This window comes from Pygocentrus nattereri, chromosome 20 (assembly GCF_015220715.1).
Source record: "Pygocentrus nattereri isolate fPygNat1 chromosome 20, fPygNat1.pri, whole genome shotgun sequence".
NCBI lineage: Eukaryota > Metazoa > Chordata > Actinopteri > Characiformes > Serrasalmidae > Pygocentrus > Pygocentrus nattereri.
Window position 1 is genome coordinate 27,795,569 of NC_051230.1, and position 19,506 is coordinate 27,815,074.

At 41.3% G+C, this 19,506-nt stretch overlaps 1 protein-coding gene across 2 annotated transcripts in view; it reads right to left on the bottom strand.

The window, feature by feature from the left end:
• wscd2 (WSC domain containing 2) overlaps positions 1 to 19,506 on the bottom strand; it is a 101,429-nt gene that overhangs the window by 78,458 nt on the left and 3,465 nt on the right. The window contains exons 1-2 of one of the 2 annotated variants that reach the window (XM_017716701.2): positions 13,818 to 13,838; positions 12,095 to 12,214 (exon numbers count right to left, since the gene is read on the bottom strand). The gene's annotated coding sequence lies outside the window, so the exon portion shown is untranslated. Of the gene's footprint in view, positions 1 to 12,094; positions 12,215 to 13,817; positions 13,839 to 19,506 lie in introns of those variants that run through there. The other variant, XM_017716699.2, reaches the window with a different exon arrangement.

Below are 19,506 nucleotides of genomic sequence, written 5' to 3' on the forward strand. Positions count from 1 at the left end.
GCATAAACCTGGTTAAATAAGTAATAGTATATCACTTTTCTTTTCCAAGACACATCTGATCAGCATTATACACTTACACGATGCCTTGTTTAGATGAGATACAGACACTAGGATGTAACTAGCAGGTTAATGTTTGCTTCCTAGCATAGGTTGTTATTTGGTATGACCTCATTTTTGGCCAAAGTTAACTTCTCAATCTACAGGGTGATTCAAAAAGATGAATCTGATTTCAAAGCGGCATTTTTTTTACGACCATGAGGCACTGAGCAACCAATCACATACCAATTGTAAGGTGGGGTCATGGACTTTCTGACCATCACCGGAAGATAGCTGCCTTCAGTCTGTGAGAATATGGAGACCCCTGAGCAGAAAGCCTCTCTCCACTTCAATAAGAGTGAATCCCTCATAACTGCGTAATGTGATTTTCATGGGCAGAGAACCTCCAACAGCTCAGAGCGTTCGTCATTGGTTCCACAACACTGGACGATCTCCGAAACCGCAGTGAAAGGGCCGTGAGTGCAGTGACACCTAACATGCTCAATGGGATGAATCTGAATATGGCGTTGATGTTGTCTGTACAGCTGGAGGAGGTTCATACCGAGCACTTGTATAATAAACTTTATACTCACTTACACCATTGTGAAATACAGTTGTGCTCAAAATAATAGCAGTGTCTTTAGAAAAATGAGTAAATGTCAAAATTCTTCTAACAAATTGTACTTTAATGAACACAAATGCATTGGGGACACAGCACATTCTATTCCAAAGCAGGACAATTGGGAAAAGTAATTAAAACTCAAATAATAATAATGATATTTCACAGAAAGTCAGAAACGTAATGTTAAAAAAAATAGCAGCGTTGACATCTTTTCTTGGAAACTCAAAAATGTACTGCACAAACTAAGAAATTCTTGATAAGTCAACTTGGTTGAGTATCCTAAACTAATATTTTGTTGCAAAACCACGGTTTCTGATAACTGCTTCACATCTGTGGTGCATGGAGTCAACCAATTTCTGGCAACGGTCAACAGGTATTGCAGCCCAGGCCAATTGTACTATATTCCACAATTCCCCTGTGTTTCTTGGTTTTGCCTCATGCACTGCATTTTTTATGTCAGCCCACAAGTTTTCTATGGGATTAAGGTCCGGGGATTGTGCTGGCCACTCAATCAGTTGAATCATGTTCGTTTGGAACCATGCTTTTGCTCGCTTGCTGGTATGTTTTGGGTAATTATCTTGTTGAAAGGTCCACCTCAAAGGCATTTCCTCTTCAGCATATGGCAGCATGACTTCTTCCAATATCCTGATGTACTCAAATTGATCCATGATCCCTGGTATGCGATAAATAGGACCAACACCGTAGTAGGAGAAACATCCCCATATCATGATGCTTCCACCACCATGCTTAACCGTCTTCACTGAGTACTGTGGCTTGTATTCTGTGCTTGCAGGACGTCTGACGTACTGTCTGTGACCCTTGGACCCAAAAAGAAGAACCTTGCTTTCATCAGTCCACAAAATGTTACGCCATTTCTTCTCAGGCCACTCAATGTGTTCTTTGGCAAATTCTAACCGCTTCTGCACATGTCTTTTATTTAACAGTGGGACTTCGCGGGGGCTTCTTGCTGGTAGGTTGATTTCAACAAGACGTCTTCTGATAGTACCAGTACTCACAGTCAACTGAAGGTCTTCCTTGATCCTCTTGGAGCCGATCATTGGCTGAGCCTTTACCAGTTTGGCTATTCTCCTATCCATTCGAGGAGTTGTTTTTCTTTTTCTTCCACGTTTTTCTGGTTTTTCTTCCCATTTCAAAGCATTGGAGATCATTTTAGCTGAACAGCCAATCACTTTCTGTACTTCTTTATAGGTTTTCCCCTCTTTTATTAGTTTCTTTATTAAAAAACGCTCATCTTTAGAACAGTGTCTTGAACGACCCATTTTTCTTGTTTTTTCAGGACAAATGCACAGCCAGCATGTCAGTTGCCTTGCTCCTTAAATAAGGATCACCTGTTTACACCCTTTTTTCCCAGAATGCCCTCCCTAAGTGACGGCCTCCCTAATTGAACTCACCACTGCTATTTATTTGAACACACGGGTTGAAATTTTAACAAAAACATTGATTTATCTTGCTGCTGTTGGGGCACTGCTATTATTTTGAGCAGTACTGTAAATCATTTTGAAATCGAAAGAATCTTTTTGAATCGCCCTGTATTTTCAAATGTAAAGGTGCCATAAATTCAGATACTAAGTCTGGCACAACTTCGATCAATAATATAGCAGTAAGACATAACAGTCTGTGGGAGAGACAAGGTGATTTTTACTATAGCATCTATGTACAGCAGCTCTATTATAATGTCCCTGCTCTAGTCTTTCAGTGTCATTTCATCACAGAATTTCTTGGCCATTAAAGACAAAAGTATTTTTCTGCAAACCGAGATATGACTTTGGTGTAATTTTACTGAAATATGGTGTCGAAAAGATGTGAAAAAACATGTAATCTTTGCCAGTTTAGACATGTCTCAAAGTGAAGGCTACATACAAGGTATGAGAGACCTCCTAGAGATGTTCTGAGCAGGATGTAAGCAACACAACGTGACTATTTTTATGTTTAAAAGTATGAATTAAAATTTTACCTTATATTACAAAGTCTTGAAACAACAGCTTCTCACCGTTCACAGGTATTTCTGCCATTTTTCAGTTTTGCGCTTCATGTCAAGGATTGTGGGAGAGTGAATGTCTTGATGGATACATTAGCTGTTTATTTTTCAGAAATGAAGAACGCATTTCTCAGCCACTTTTGAAGGAAACTACAACATGGGAAAGTTTCTATGAGGTAACTGCCAGGAAATGCAGACTTCCTGGCTACATCTTTGGCTTTGAGACACGGCTATACACTTCACAATCCAAACAGCATTTTGTCTTGCTTTAAAGATCTGGTATCACTATTTTATACATCTACGGAACGACTGTATATGCTAATTATTCTCTGATCTAATATGAATTTTGAAGCATTTAGCAACATATTAATTTTTATATGAATTCACTGAATTTAAATGACTGTAAATACAAAACTATGCTGGACAGTGATTGCGGAAGACCCATAGATGAATCAACGAGCATCCAAATAACAATAGCAGTTATAAATCCTGAAATTAGACCTTTCTGCAGACTTAAGCTCCTAATCTAATAAAGTCCACCTGCAATTACTGCTTTTAGAAGCCCTTGTTTAACTGAAGGAGGTAGAAGGTAAAACCTGCAGGAACGTGGATCTCCAGGAGGGTTGATGACCTCTGCTCTGGAACATCTCATTCTATGGATGTCACTGAAGATAACAGGCAACTGAGTTTGCCCTATTACTAATCACATGATGTTCACAGTTTATGTGAACTTATTGTGAACTGAATTATTGAAAGTAATAAATACATTCTCATGAGCTTTTTTGACCACTCATACAGACATACACATAGACATAAATTAGGAAATGTCATTTTGTCCAATACATGTCCCAAAATACTTTGAAAATACTCAGGACAGCTGATAGTGTGGGTGGCGGTCAAGCAGCAACAAGAAATGAGCAAACCTGCACTCTAAAAAGCTGCTGGCAATTAGCAGATAGCATGGTTCAACCTCATTCATGTCTTTCTGCAACATCCCAAATGTCTCTTTGTGGAACTCATTCACTGACATAAGACGGAAGTGGGGGGGGGGGCAAGCACACACAATGTAGGGTAATTCCTAAGACTTCTTAGAGGAGATTATCCAATTTGAGGTCTACCTCTTCAGCTGGTGGCAAAACAATACAGCAATGAAGCAAGCCAAGTCCAAGCAGCAGGGGGTACTATAGGTTACTAAAGACTCCTTTGGGACCTGTGTCAATTACTGCTTCATGGACAGATTTTTAGTAACTACAATAAAACTCTACATTATGATTTTATTAGCCATTAAGCCCTAGTTACTACAAGCCAAACCTTCACCCTTGAAAAATTTATGAGTGCCAGCAGACCTTTCCATACTTACTCTAGCAGCTAAATTGCTCTTTGACTGTATCCTACAGTAGACGCTTGATGATTTTTCCAAAGGAAACGTGCTAGAGGGATGAGGAATGTCCCATGCAAATACAGACTGAGACCGAATCACTGAGTGGCGAAAAGACTCCAGGTGAACCGCTACTTTCATCATGCTCATTTTTTTATGGCAGAAAGAAAATATTACATAAGTGTGCTATAAAACAGACTGTTGCTCTGCATTACGATTTCTGTTTTCATGCCTGAAATTGAGGCTGAAAAGCAGACTTTCCGAAAGGGCGTTTCAAGTTCTAATGGTGCAAGTCTTTGAAAATAATCTACATCACTACATCACAGGACACAAAGCAGAACTGAGTTGTCACAAGCTGCCTAATCATGCTTGCTTTAAAAAAATATATATATTTTTTTTATTTAAAAAAAAGACAAAAAAGACTTGATAAAGAAGCACATTTTAAAGTACGTCCTGTCAAATGCACTATACGTCATGGCTGACTGTTCCATCACCTTGTTTGCAACAGCTTCCTCTCATAAACAGATATGTTTGCATTTTTCAGGCACCTGGACGGCTTTCATTTTTAATGCTTTTGTTTGTTTGTGTTGTGACTTTCTGCCCATGGCACTTGAATGCAATTAGAGATTTATAATGAGTGCATTACCAAACATGCCAAACAGGCCTAAAAGCTCCTCTCAGAACAGAAAAAAATGAGGGAGAGACAGCAACAGACAGAAAGAGATGAAGAAAACTGCAGCAGTCTGTTTACGGTATCCGTCTCTCCCTCTCGTGTTGATGGTAGCTGTGTCAGAGTATTAATTACTTCAATATGGGACTTAATTTGTGAGAATTAAACGTAATACAGTGAAAAATTGAGGGATTTGAGGAGCTGCATGCTTAACATTAATGGGGCTTTGCGGAGTGGGCTTAGCGCAGCATTACCAGAAGATCAAAAGAGAAGCTGGGAATATCACATTCAATCCTTCTCCTGTCCCTTTGATTCCTTTCTGTTTGAGTACGTTCCGCTAGGCTGTATCCCATCTTGAACTCTTCCGTCCTGTTATGTTGGATTTCTTCTCTGCTGAACGCTTTCAGCTCCCTCCGTTTTAATTCCGATGCTTTGTGTTCCCTCCCTCGGTTTGATTCTCGAATTTTATTCTATTGCGGTTTGATGGTGTGTCTCACGTTGCTGCCACAGTGGCTGATATCTAGGTCTGTGAAGCTGACAAGAAAGAGGTGTGAAAATCAGCAGGCTTAGCAACAGACAAGCCGTCAAAAGTGAGGACGCAACGACTCAAGCCAGCTGTATATTTCAAATAAAATAGTCTATTTGGCCAAAGCAGTGTGATGGTTTGAATGTTTGTTGGTGGGCGGCAGCTGCTGAAGATATCTTCTAATCACCATATTTGTTGCACTGAGACCTGCCCCTGACTGTGACTGGTCCACGTTTCACTTGGTTGCCTATGTCACTGCATGGAACAGGGCTGTAGCAGTGCAGTGTTTAAGAACAAACTACACAGCGTGCTCAAAGGGTAGCCATTTTTTTTAAACATTACACGTTATGGTAGGTCATATTCATAACACTACATAACAACAGGTCTGGACGATGTGGCCAAAAATGTTATCGTGATAAAAAATACATATCACATTGATACCTATCACAAGACAAGTCAAATTTGTATTTCTTTTTGCTCCTGAGTGGTTGTCATTTGAAGCTATCCTTTATGGTCACAGCATGCAACAAACGCACAGGGTTCCAAGCAATGGAACAATTCACAAATCTGTCATGGGATAACAGGACAAAGTTTCGGGTCAGCTGTTTTTACCAGGTGAAAAAGCACAGCTGCAGGTTTTGGAATATTGATCATTTAAGAAAGTTAACAGATTAGTTTTACCTGGCTGGTAACGAGTGCTTGGCTATCTGGTTACAAGTGCTAAATGATTTAGTTTCAACAATTTCAGCTTTATATGAACAGTAAATATTAGCTTACTGCCATCACTCCTACCACATCCATGTCAGAGCACATCACAGCTAGCAGACTGTGGCATGCGCCCGCCCCCCCAGCGGCGCCAGCGGCGACGAACCTCGGTGAGGACGGCAGGGAGAGAGCCGCAAGTGTGGAGAGGGTGAAGCACAAAGCTCCCCCAACAGACGCAAGTCACAGGAGTGACGGCAGGAGGAGGAGGACGACGTCGATGCCGGCAACAAGCGAGTCCCGAGCTCTGCCGCCCGGGCCCCGCCCCTGGTTACGAAGCGAGGCCGCTTCACTACACCTCATGTTCGACCCGGGCAGCCGAGCTGCCAGCTGGGGGTGGCAATGAGGAGGCAGAGCGGCAAGCTCTCGTTCCCTCTCGGCTCGGGAACAGAGTGGGACAGAGAGGGACAAGCTGCAGCAGCAAGAGACTGAAAAGCTGAAAATCTTGCGTAAGAGTCTGAAAAGTCTAGCTAGCGTAAGCCACTGAAAAGTGGCCAGCTTAACATACCATTGGTTTCTTTTGTCTGTTTTGTGTGAAGTTGGGTGAAGTAAAAGTAATGGCTGCTGCAACCCTGAACCCTGCCTCCAGCGTCCTCCTCGAGCCCAGGGTAGCACATGCCGTGCTATTACAGTAGTATGAGGGGTGAACCGCGATATATCCGACATTCACTGTGTAAAAGCATTAACAGCAGTGTGATAAAAGCAGTGCTTTTTCTTGTCTTGTTTGATCTACAGTAACATCTATTCGCTGTGCTGTGTGAGCACTGCTTCAAGTTAGCCAGCTGCTAAAACAGCTAGCCTGGGAAGCTAGCGTTTTCCCACTCTCCAGTGCCACACATACAGCATCCCCAGTTTACTTTGGTTTAAATCAGTGTCTGAACACTGTAACACACAGTGCTGTAGTTGTGTGGAGCAGATGTCATTTAATGCTGATAAAGCCTGCTCAGATGTTAGGACAGAGCCGAGTCCACTCTACGACCGTATAGTTAAACCACTTATCTTGTCACTCACACTTGGTCACAGAAGAACAGATCACCAATTTCTCCACTCAAACAGGAAATGTTTTGCTCCACGTTTCAGACGTTGCCAAAGTATATCTGGCGGCTCATTTTACCCCTTGACCCCCAGTCGTATCGAAAAACTGAAGTGTGCCTTCTTGGGGCGACAGCAGAGTAGTGTCACTTTCTTTGCAGTATAATGCCACCAGGGTTGTTGCTGGAACATTGTGAGAATGGTCTATTACATCAAACATTGGTTGAACATTTCTTATATTTCTATGAAGTTATATTGCATAATTATTGCTATAGTTTTATCGCCCGGCCCTACATTACAATTACATTAGCCTTTCATGACATGATATAAATCGACATAAACATTTATAAAAGCTAATGCCAATGATGGCAGATGACATAAAGACTGCTTTTTGTCAACAGGTGCTGACATTAGCTTGTGGTGTCATAACGCTTTCTGGGGTGAAATGACATAGCATATAGCAACCAAATTGTCATGTAGGCTTTTACAAACTCGAGCAGCTTTCTTAGAGACCACCTGCGATGCTTCACCAACAGGCCTGAGGAAGATACACATATGCTGGGAGTGCTGAGAGAACGTCAGTATTTACATTTGATTTAGAACCAAAATTCAGGGACATGGCATAAACCTTCATGAACAAATGTCTTTAAAATAATTGGTGTATGGGGTGTCTCCAAACTTTTGACTGGTGCTGTAGTATTGGATGCCTCAGTGAGATTGGGGGTCTTAGGGGGTTTTCACACACAAGCTTGTGCACTGCGCCGCAGCCCTCACACAAAAAGGCCGGTCTGGGAGAACATGGACAAGTTGAAAAGTGAACAGGAGAAGGCCCGCTATTCCCAGCAGCTAATTAGCGTTCCCTGCCAGCCTGTAGCCTAATCTGACCCGACCAGGCTTATCTCCTACTGCATTTTCAGACTCCATTATTTTCCCCTTTTTCCCAAGGACCGATACCCGGACTCTTATGCTTTCTCAATGGCCCCTGGCCCACTCTGTCTCTCTGTCTGTCTGTCTCTCTTTCACTATCTCTAATGCACACACACTCCCTCACTGTCTGTCCATTTCCATGTCTCTCTCTATCTTCCTCTCCATTCTGCAAGGCTCTTTTGGTAACCGCTCCGCCATTCAGCCATTCAGGAGGTGAGAAGGTTGTGGGAGAGAAGAAAGGAGCTGCCACACTGTACAAACAAGCAATATTGAACCAAGAAATGGACAAAGATTGACCAGGAGTGTAACAAAGTCAATGTAGTGTAAAGAAATCACTTTGCTATTATTACAACCCCAATTCCAAAAAAGTCAGGATGCTGTGTAAAATGTAAATAGGAAACAGAATGCAATGATTTGCAAATCTCATAGAGCCATATTTTATTCACAATAGAACATAGAACACATGTCAGATGTCGCAAATTAGACATGAGACATTTCATGAACATTAACTCATTTACAGTACACTTTTCCACTTCACCTCAGTCCGTCTTACATGAGCTTTGGCCCAGAGAGGCTGGCGGCGTTTCTAGATCCTGCTGGTATGTAGTTTTTTTCTTTGCATGATACAGCTTTAACTTGCATTTGTGGATTTGTGGACAAAGATTTCTGGATGTGTTTCTGAGCCCATTCAGTGATTCCCAGCAAATAATCATGCTAGTTTTCAATGCAGTGCCGCCTGAGGGCACAAAGATCACGAGCATCCAATATTGACTGCCGGCCTTGTCCCTTGCGTACAGGGATTTCTCCAGATTCTCTGAATCTTTTGATGACTTGATTATGTACTGTAGATGGTGGGATATCCAAAGTCTTCATAGGAACATTTTTTTCTGAAATTGATCCACAATTTTTAGACGCAGTTTTTTGCAGATTGGTGAGCCTCTGTCCATCCTTGCTTTAGAGAGATTCTGCCTAAAATGCTCGTTTTGTACCCAGTCATGTGAGTTAGTTGGCAAATTCCTTCTCTAGTTCTTTTTTATTAGTACCACTTTTGTTGCCCCTGTCCCAACGTTTTTGAGATACGTTGCTGCCATCAAGTTCTAAATGCATGAATGTTTTTCATGAAATGGTAAAATGTCTCTTTTAACATACAATATGTGTTCTATGGTCTATTGTGATTCAAATATGGGTCTATGAAATTTGCAAATTGTCGCATTCTGTTTTTATTTATATTTATTTACATTTTACACAGCGTCCCAACTTTTTTGGAATTGGGGTTGTAGATCATCAGGTAATTATCTAATATTTACAATCAATTCTGTACAGTTTCTACACTTGACATTTTTACATTAACAAAAACTGACAAAGCCACAGGCACAAACATAAAATTCATGGCTGAGTAAAAGGTGTAAGACTAGCAAATGGATGCCTGCAGTTTCCTGGCCATTTAAGGCGTTAACCTGCAAAATACAATTTTACAAAGTTAACACTTTTCAACAAACAGTGTCAGGTCATGTATCTCTTCAGTCACCTAGCCAGTCACCGCTTGCTGTTTTGCCAAAGTGGCATGCACTTTTGTTCTTATTGAAGGACATTAAAAAGCACACACTTCACCTGCCGTCCATAATGTCATATAAGTGCAGAGCTGCAGCTCTTCGCTATTGGCAGCCATGTATGGAGATAATGGCTCCGTTATCATATGTGCCCCCAACACACTGACCTCGTCTGATGACAGTAATGATGATACATTGTAGTCGTCCGCCATTAAGGATTCATCACTGCCTTCCCAGTCCTGACTCTAGGCAGTAATGGCTACGGATCCATCATACGTGCAACAGGAAATCCATCTCTGCCATTTTGGCAGTAATAAGGACAGATTCCATGACATTTATGGTATGTGGCCAATAAAAAGCCATGGACACAGCCGTGTTATCTCCATTTGAGTGTTCTGGATTCATCTGTGTTGAATAACCACAAGGGCAATGTGATGATATGTTATCATTATCATGATAAATTACATGACAACACACTTTCATGGGTATATGACAAGTATTGTCGCTGTTGGAACAGTCGATGTGTTGCACTGGTCTGAGTGGATCAGACACAGCAGTGCTGCTGGATTTTTGTAACACCTCAGTGTTGCCGTTAGCTTGAGAACAGTCCACCAACCAAAAATATCCAGCCAACAGCGTCCTGTGACCACTGATGAAGAACTAGAGGATGACCAACACAAACTGTGCAGCAACAGATGAGCTACTGTCTCTGGCTTTACATCTACAAAGTGGACAAACAAGATCTGAGTGTCTAATAGAGTGGACAGTGTGTGGACAAAGTATTTAGAAATTCCAGCAGCACTGCTGGGTCTGATCCCCTCATACCAGCACAACACACACTAACACGCTGAGAATGTTCCTCCAGCCAAATAACACCTGTTCTGTGATGGTCCTGTCACACTTGAGTTGGATGTAGACTGGAACTCAACTCGGAATGTAAGCCTATGTTCTTCAGTTCCAGTCCTGGAGGGCTGGTGGTAAAGTGACTAGTGAACATGTGCCATGTATGTTATGCGTCCAAGAAAAAGTCATAACCACAGTTCCGTTATCTGCATTTAAGATTCTAGATTCAAACAAATCATACACTTTGTTAAGTTACTTTTTGGGGGATGCTGTGGTGGGCCTTCCGTAGCTCGTCAAGTGTCCATTAGGGCTCTTGCCGTGCCACTTTCTTTGCCCTTTTCACAGCCTACTGTTCACTATAAGCCCACATCCATCACCCACAGGACCACAAATCCCCATCCTCCATTATGGCTCTAAGTGGGACAGTTTCCCAGCTGCCCCTTTAGAGCCCTTCAAACCACCGGCATCAATCACAAGGGCCGTCGGCCCTTCATCCATGAGATAGCACATCAGTCACGGCCTGAGAGATAGCAGACACGCTGATGGAGCTGCAAGACATAAGCCGCTGGATCCCAGCACGCAAGGAACCCTGCTAGCTTTTATTTTGCGATATACACGCATGCTTTTACACGCATGAAAATACCCACAAACATACATACACAAGGCCTCAAGGTCTTCAAATCCAAAATGCAAAAAAGCACAAGTGCATCCACAGCTGGGGAGCTTGACCATCTGGCCAAAACATAGCTGTTTTCTCAAACTTCAGACTTGGAGAGCAATAAAAAAAAACTTATCATATGAGTGAAAACATTTCATTGAAAATGTTTCTGGAAATTTACATGACTCAAATGTGCACAGCGTTTCCAAATGAAGAAGATATATTACATCAAACCAGCTATCGCTGTAGTAAGTCAGCTGAGTGGCGGACTGATATGTCGATGTAATATTTTATTTGTGTGGAACCAATGTACAGGGAGATTCACTCGAAAGAGGTCCTGAATATTCTACAATAACTGTCGCTATGACAAAGCAATCTAAACGAAACAATATACAATGTTCTCCTGAGTATATGGAGCTTTGAACAAGCCGGGATGCCCCTGCGTCGGAGCGATGAGGTAGGAGCCGGACAGCCTGCTTGCCGATAAGTTCAGGAACATAGAGTGCCATGTTGAAATGTGTCTGGCAGAAAATGGAGATCACTTCCAGCATCACATGTAATGCAATTATACATACATCAAGGTATGTAGTGTATTTTTTTGGTTACAGCAAAACATTCAGGGCTTCTTTCGAGTGAATCTCCTTGTATATATCTGAATCAAAAATTCAAAGAACTACTTTTTTAGTGTCATTCTCATGCACAAAAACATCCACACCAAAATCCTTCATACCCCATCCACTTATGTGCATAAAGAAACTGTATTTACCAAAGTGTCTCACTGTTTTTCCTTCACTTTCCACGCTTTTGTCCTGTCGCTCTTTCTACCTGCCCTGTTCAGCATGCTGTCTGGCAAGGCATTCAGCAACATTCAGTGGAAGGATTCAGTGTTGCCTGTAATCCGAGCCTAAGCTGCGAAATCTGGCTGAGATGTATACAGCTTCTCTGCAGCAAACTGACCTGTTCGTAGACTCGCCTCGCAACCGATCAAAACACCCTGCAGATTATCTCTCTACACTTGGGGAGACAGGGGAAGAGACAGAGAGAAAACTGGTCTCAGAGAGCAGCAAGTGTATGGTCCTCATTTTAAATACCTTATGGGCAGGATGCTTCCTGGTGTGATGGTGTGTTCTGAAATCTGCCCAGAGCTGTGTTGTTATCTGAGGCTGAATGACGTCTGCAGCGCTGCTGACCTTACACTTTCTCTTGTGGTGCTGAAACAGAAATTTGACACTCATTATTATGATGGATGAACATATTGTGATACTGTTTGAAAGTAGACAGCATAACATATTCTGTAGTTACATACTATCATGATGATAGATACACTAATCATCAAATGTAAGGGAATTATTATCAGTTCAAAAATACAAAACATGTTTTCTTTGTCTCTGACATTAAATGCTAAACAGGTTTATTTTGAGGAATCTTTGTGACAGTGCTACCTCAGGAATATGCCATGTATTTATGATGTCAGCACTGACACCTTTCAGGTTTAAAGAGAAGAGTTCAGTATGTGCTTTTAACAACAGTTTGGAAAAAAAAACCCTACCCTTCATATGAAGGAAGACACTTTGGCTTTGTTCACACAGCAGGTAAAAGTGGCTTGAATCTGATCTTAATCTTCATATGTGACACAGAGAACTTCGCTTTCAGATTTTTCTGAAAAAATTCTGAAAGCAAAGTTTAAAAGTTCTGAGGACACAAACCAAAGTGACCATGGCCAAATAAAATCTTTTTAATAGTGAGCTCAACACATTCTGGCAGACGAGCCCAGCTGTCAGTCAGTGAGACATAATCGCTGTCGAAGGCGACTGGCGTTCGTTGGCAGTTATGATTGTTTACCTCTGGAGGTGCCACCACGTGCAACAATGTGACGCACTGTTTTTGTTCTTTTGCGTGTACGGGTCAGTTTGGGACCTGCTCTGTTCAGACTAATGTCACATTTAGGTCATATGTAAAAGATATTGTGAACAGCCAAACAAAAAAATTTTGTGACAAAAGCAGATTTGGGCCACATTTACCTGCTGTTTGAACGTAGATTTTGATGAGCATGGAGCTCAGTGTTGAAGCTAAAGGAATAGCACATAGTATTTTGATAAAAGTATTATTCCTACTGAATCTGAAAGGAACAGTCAGAATTACAGAAGTCCAAGTGTCCTCAAATGTTTAAACAGGCAGTGTAATACCATGAAAACAGACCGTTTCAACCATTCCTAGTTCTTGGCTTTCCACAAGAAAGCACTGACATTCTGGACCATTTGGATTAGGACTGTTTTGTAGCTTGCATTATTGTCATAATACATTGGATACCTATAAATACTAGTAATACCTATAAACATTGTGAGATTTTTCCAATTCATTCACCCTAAAAATCAAGCTAGTTGGCACCACCACCATCATTTTAAGTAGGTCAAGAGTGCAGTACCAAAACTTTCCCTTTGTCATCTCTGATTTTAGAATTACAAATGCCTGATATCTGGTATTATGAAGCCACTGCTCTAAAATATAAACATAAACACCACATGCAAAGTCTTACTGACCAGCTCTGTGGGCTTAGCTGGCCACTGAGCCATTCAGTGATGTTATGGGTCATTCTGCGGTTAATACGAAGATAAGGAGGATAAGAAGGATAAGAGAGATAGCTCACAATCAACAATTAGAACAAAGAGAAAAAAACAATGATTTAAAGCCTTTTCCTACCCATTTAGATGGACAATGTCTCAAATTTATAGGACTAATATCTCCAGAGCTCATCGTTGCTATTAAACTGGGTGTGCCTGTACACGCAAAAACGATTTACGGCCTTTTTCTGACCTTTTTTGGAGTCTCTCTATCTCTCTCTTTCTTTGCTCTTCCTCTTTTTCCAAATCCATCTTCCTCTGACCACCTATTTCATTCTGTCTCTCCCTGTGGACATAATAAAACTTTCTCTCTGTCTCACACACCCACACACAAGCAGGACAATCCAATCCCGTGGCAATCCATCAGCTGATATTCCATGATCCACACCCATCTGCCTGCAGGGCAAGGCCTTCATCTGGAGCCTGGCTATCAGACAGTGCAGCTCCAGCCATGCTCTGGGACACGCGCACAGCTTCATCCCACAAAAGAGCACACAGGGCTGGTCAGGCTCAGGGGATTTGAGGACACAAGCATCAAAGCTGTTAAATGGAGACTATAAATTCAAATTACGGGGCAGTTATTAAACTGATCTGTCTCGCACTGCCCTGTTTTCAAACGTTGTGACTGAGCAAAAAATTGATGTTGAACAGAGAAACACCCAGATCTTCATTCATGTCTAGATTACAGACTTACAGCACAGTAAAAAAATGTACGAAACAAGTAGTGCTTTAAATTTCAGCAATGCAAATGTACACATCCATTCAGTAACTATTGGTGAGGTTAGGTAAATATTGTGTCAACACAGTTATTACCTGGAACAATGATTTATGGTGTAATATATTATTTGATTCATGTGGAAGCTATAAAATTAAATCACTAAAATTACCTTTACATTCATTTCAGTGCCATAAATATATGTGAATAAGCAGGTGCTTTCTGGTAGAAGGTCACCAGACCTCCAAAAGTTTGGAATCATGTGTCATACTAATATGCCTAGACAACAATAAAAACTCTAGGCACTCTTAAAGCATCAGTTTATTCACAATTTAAAGGATTCTGAGAACATGAAACTGTATTAATATAATCTATTAATATTAGCTGTCACAAAATCTTGGCAAAACTCGCTATTTGGCCTGCACCTTTTGGAAAACAGGCATTCTGGATGCTAATTCTTAATGCTGTACAGCTTTCTGAATTATTATGGAATCATCTGAACCTCCAGATTCAGTGTCACCCTGTCACATTCACTCAGTTCAACACACGTGAGTTGAGCTTGATCTGCATATCATGCATTCTAATGCTTTAAACAGATACAACACAGGCACCTAACAATACCCCCTTGGGGCGACAATTACACAACAACTCATAAAACCTCGGAAACCAAAGCGGAGAGGAAGCCAAAAGAGTCAGGCATGATTAGTCTCGATCCCAGATTCCACTGATTGAACGCCACATGACGTTGTGACCCCTGTTTATCGCTGCTCGGCTTGCAGAGGACACATAACGTTCGATCTCATGCGCAATGAGGACAGCCTCCGGGACAATTCCGATTGATTTCCATTGCCACATACTGTCGAGCTCCGGTTTAGAACTCGCCCTGACCTTGTAATGGCACAGCTTTGACCCCTTCCGCTTTTAGACCCAGAGTAGTATCTGTGGAGAGAGTCATGATAAGAAATGTGCTGCCCTGTTCTGTAGCTCTTAATAGTGCGCTACAGTGAATAGCAAGCAATGAGCTATCTGGACTGCAGCCATGCCTAAAGGAGATAGGAGCTTTTCGAGATATTCATCCAAAAACACGCCCACACATATTAACATAACCCACAAAAGCTTTGGATTCTTACATTTCGATGTGTAGTGCATAATTCGCATGCAGTTATATGCAGACAGAGCCCTAAATAGTGCACTACAGTTGATAGTGAGCTCTGTGTTATGTGTATCACAGCCATGCATAACACAGCTTCTGTGTTATGACATCCATGCAATATTTCACATATTAGGGCTGCAATATATGGACACACTGATAAGATAATACTGATACTACTGATCTGCAATGTTTATGTTGCAATGTTCACCAGGTGATTTTGAGACGATTGGCCAGGAAAACGACAGCATACCATAAAAACATGGTGAGTGGTTAGAAGCAGGAGGTGATACCGGTGTTTTGATGGTCCACTGAAGACAGGTGGAAAAGGCTGAATTTAAAACCTTAAGCTCAACACAAAACCTACACTTACTCCTAACCCTAACCCTAACCATGTTTTTGATAATCAGCTGAACATCACCAGAAAGCATGTTAATAATTACACATCAGATCATCTATAGAAGATCATCCAAATAAAGCGTGATTCCGATATTTATCTTTTTTCTAGTATCTAGTAACCGGGATTGGCATTTTTTCTTGCTTCCTTGCTGATAAAAAGACTTTTACATGATGAATAAGTTCAGCACATCAACGGATCTGTCTCAACGTTCCACCCACCCTGTTTCCCGGTTGGTTGCAAGTGTGACATGTCGAAAACAGCCTATCAGCAGATCATTAGCTTGTCCCACCCACAGCGTTACTGGATGTTTAAGGCTTGAACTTAAGATTGAACAGCGTAGCTGTTTGGCAAAAACACGACTCCCTCAGCAACGTAATTTCATTCACTCTTGCACACACAGCTAGAGTTGACAGCCGGTGTGCAGATTTTTGAGTCCTAGTTTAAAGTCATCGTCCACTATAGCCAAACAAACACGCAGCTCGCAACCTGCCCAACATATTGAGGCTATCCGGTGAGAATACAGCGCGCAGTCTCAAGCTTCTTTCTTCTTTGTTTGGTCAGATTCTGGCATGTGTACATCAATTTAGGCTGTTCTTGCACTGTACTGTCTATAACGTGGATCTATCCATTACCTCTAGCATGATATCCTGAGTACTAACTACTAAGACTAGACACATAGGGCAACATGCTGAAGACTTGATGAAGACTTTATGGTAACAGACCAAAAAAGTATACAAAAAAGTGAATAATGGGATAAACGTTACATGGGATTTGATTCAAACTAAGTGCAGGTGCTCGATGCCTTGTTTACTATTAATCACAATTGGTATTGGCCATAAAAATTTAAAGAAGTCAAGTTCCTAAAGGGCTCATTGCATATTGCAGCCATCCACGATATCAGTAGGGCAAATACCCAGTACCAAGTAGCAAACCATTCATTATGCAGCCCTAACAGATGCCTGCATTAATGTAGTCAACACTGCAATAATCTATACATGACTACTAAATACACAAAGTAAAAGACATAAAGAAAACAAATGGCAACAAAATATAAATATAAAATATATAATGAAAGCTGTCCGTAGCAGCCACGTCACTGGTGTTGCCGCACAACAAAAAATCTATTTTGAAATAAAAATCACACTGATGACATCACTGGACTTCCTTTTACCTATTTTGTGAAGATCTATGAAGAAAAGCATAAGGTAAGTCCAGTGTGTCTCTTCAGTTATCAGAAACGTTCTCATTCGGTTCATGATTCATATGAAGCTTTCAGTTGAAGTCACTGGAAAAAAAGTGGACTTTTCTGTTGAATGACACAATTAAAGATTTAGCATGGATTGTAGATTTTGAATTTGATATGAAACTTCTGCTTTTGTTTCAGGGGCCAAAGAAGTGGCCGAAAAATCTGAGTAAACAAATCGGAGACATGGACAAAACCACATTTGAAAACGTGGTGCTTCTTTAAAAATAGTAGACATTATTAATCCCTTCCAGCATTTCCTGTTACCCTGCAGGTACTGGTTTGGGGCCAGTATCAGCAGTAAATGCCAGATTGGATATCTGAGGGAAAAACAATGAAATCGGTAAAAATAACTAAAGAATCCTTTTCGCCTCTTTATACAAAACCTCATACTGACCACTGTACTGCTCAGAAGTCATCAGCTCAGCCCAACAAACTATAACCTCAACTCTATCAAGGCTGACCAATACCACAGAGGCCTGCTGTGCGCAGATGATGAAGAACACCAATTAACATTCTGCAGGGCAATTTCTCAAAAGCTTCACAGCCTTGAGATCCTGACTGTTACAGAGAGCCTTCAGACGATCTTTGTGCTTGAGCGCCTCCGGGCTGCTCACACAGTCTTAAAGGAATCATTCAAGAGGCAACAATGGTTGTTAAATGTTTACCCCCGCGCAGTTTCGGTTACGCTCAAAATAAATAGAGTATGTTACACATATTCGGTTACAGACTGTCGCTAGTTTTTACATTCCTTCCATTTGTGCATGCATAATGTCCTGTTATGAATTGTGAAATCAGTCCTTGGCATCTATGGTATTGAAGCATAATCTGTGTATGAGCCAACAGGCTTACCAAGAGACAAAAGAAAGTACAGCTGCGCTGAAATTCTGCTCAAGGTTGAGAAGAAAAGAGAGCGCTTTCATAAAACTGGCTCCAACTTTTCTCCAGTTATTCGTTTTTGGAGAGCTACTTTGACTTCTTGAGTGCCTGGCGCTTAAAGGCCTCATATGACAGAACATCAAATGTTCTTCTTTTTTTTTAAACAAAAGAGTTTGACGTAGCACATAAGCAGTGATGAAGTTTCAAAACATACCGCTCCCTCCCCACAGTCCATCTATGGAATCTAGGCTTAAGCATGTTTTGGATTTGTTTGTGTGGTGGCACAAAAATGAATTTCTGAATGAAGCACACCAAAGAGCTCCCAATAAGAACAGAGCCCATTTACATATATCTACATATGTCTTCAGCCAAAACAAGAGCTTGTTTAGTTATAAGGAGTAACGAGAGGTCATGTAAAAATGAATTGTGACTGGTTTTGGTACATTAAATCAAACAAATGTCCTAAGTGGAGCTCAGGGCTTTTAACTTTTTAATAAATAATTTAGCTACTTAAGAAAAATACTAGTATTAGTATTATATATTACTAGTATTAGTATAAAATACTAGTATTTTAGATATCTTCTTTGATTTCTCTATGCGGCATAGCAAGAGGCGAGAAGATTTCCGAGGGAGAGCTACTTGTGCCCAAAACACCAAAAAAAAAAAAAAAAACCCCACTGGACAGATGTACTCGTCCAGCAGTTCATTATGTCCCCGTGTCCTAGCACTTCATTATGTAAACAGTGCTCTGGCATACATTTGCAACATGAGAGAGAGAGCGAGAGAGAGAGAGTGAGACTGAGAGAGTGAGACTGAGAGAGTCTGCACGCATCAGCGCTCTGATTAAAAAACTGTGAGGTGAAGCATTAACAGAGTCTAATTACATTTCAGACAACATTTTAACGCACACACATGCACAGACAGAGCGTGAGAGATCAGTCACAGACAGACAGAGGCACTGGGGACGGAACAGGGGAAATAAAGATAGAATGAAGACACGTTCAGAGGGCTCGTGACCACTTGGCATTTCTGAATTGCCTCGGCGGAAAGCAGCGGAAATAAAGCGAGGGTTCTGCAGAGTGCGTGAGCATGAACACGCCGTACACCCAAGAGGTGCTATGGCAGCATGAAACTGTAACAACTCCAGCTTTAACTCATTGGTACTCAGGCTTATTCTTCAGTTATAAGTCTTTAGTAAGCATTACAGATTATGCGAACTGCTATTAAAGTAATATGCAAGTTATACAGCTATGAGAGTGAGGAGTTGAACTGTGGCTCTTTGTGTTTAAGGGTCGTGAAAACCCAAACACAACCCGAGAATATTTTGCCTTGGCCCTAGAATTCGAACCCAGTTGCGGCCCAATAAAATACTCTGCCAGGTTCACCACAAACAAACAGAAACCGAATAAAATTCCTCATTCCTAACAAGAGTCTCTCTAGCTTTGTTCCAAAAGCGAGGTGGGTCCTCAGTAGCGCTATCCTTTGAATGCACCTC